Genomic DNA, 371 nt, shown 5'->3' on the forward strand with positions numbered 1-371 from the left:
ACCGTTTCTTTACCGTTCATTCCCGTTATTTTACCGTTTCATCACCGTTTTATACCGTTTTTTACCGTTTACGTTACCGTTTTTTGTAGCTGTTTCTTTTTTACCAAATCTTTCATTACCGTTTTATACCGTTTTTACCGTTTACGTTACCGTTTCTTTACCGTTTCATGCCGTTTCTTTTACCGTTTCATACCGTTTTTTACCGTTTACGTTACCGTTTCATACCGTTTTTACCGTTTACGTTACCGTTTTTTTACCGTTTTTTACCGTTTACGTTACCGTTTTTTTTACCGTTTTTTACCGTTTACGTTACCGTTTCTTTACCGTTCATTCCCGTTATTTTACCGTTTCATCACCGTTTCATACCGTTT

Source organism: Odontomachus brunneus, unplaced genomic scaffold (genome assembly GCF_010583005.1).
Source record: "Odontomachus brunneus isolate Ranch 3 - 2012 unplaced genomic scaffold, Obru_v1 Obru_scaffold_170, whole genome shotgun sequence".
NCBI lineage: Eukaryota > Metazoa > Arthropoda > Insecta > Hymenoptera > Formicidae > Odontomachus > Odontomachus brunneus.